Consider the following 776-nt stretch of genomic DNA (forward strand, 5'->3'; position numbering starts at 1 on the left):
GGGACAGCTCTGGATGACTTGTTGGATTCCTCGGGAAAACTGCTGTGGTTCTCCCTGGGCTGCAGTGACAGGGTTCTGTTCCCAGCCAAGTTAGACCCAAGGTAGAAAATTGGTGGGAAGAGCAGGGGGAAGGAAGGGCAGAGCCAAGCCAGCCACGGCAGCATCCAGGGACAATGCCACCAGCTCTGGTGTCAAGGTCCCTGGCCGTTCCCTACCTTATCCTTCCAATCTGGACACCCTCCCCTGCCTTCCCTTGGTTCCTTCTAGTAAGCCCCCTTTTTTGGCAGGGGGTGTATCTCGCTGGCAGAGCTCTTGCCTCGCATGTGTGGGGCCCGGGGTTCCCTCCCCAGCACCACCCAGTAAATAAATCCCCTCCTCCCTGCGTTGGTACAGGGGCCTGCACGTGCACTGAGCTGTGACCCCAGCCCTTCTCATTTCTGACACAGGGTTCACTGTCACTCGTGTCCTGTGCGGGTGACGGATTCAGGGTCACTCTGCAACAAAAAGATCACACAGACACAAAATACCTTTTTCGGGGGTCAGGGACGGCTCTGAGACTCTGCGACCTCAGGGGTCAGCTCCCGCTCCGGAGGGCAAGAGGAGCAAGGGAGGCAAGAGAGCAAACACACCCCAAAGCCCTGTTTTTATTAGGGGGAAGACATTCAGTAGAATATTCCACCCCAATCAGGCAAGGGATTGTGTTACAACAAACAGGGGGGTGACGCCCAGTCCCACAGGGTGACGTCCAGACCCAGAGCTGCACGTCCTTGGCCCAG

This window comes from Marmota flaviventris, chromosome 1 (genome assembly GCF_047511675.1).
Source record: "Marmota flaviventris isolate mMarFla1 chromosome 1, mMarFla1.hap1, whole genome shotgun sequence".
NCBI classification, from domain to species: Eukaryota; Metazoa; Chordata; class Mammalia; order Rodentia; family Sciuridae; genus Marmota; species Marmota flaviventris.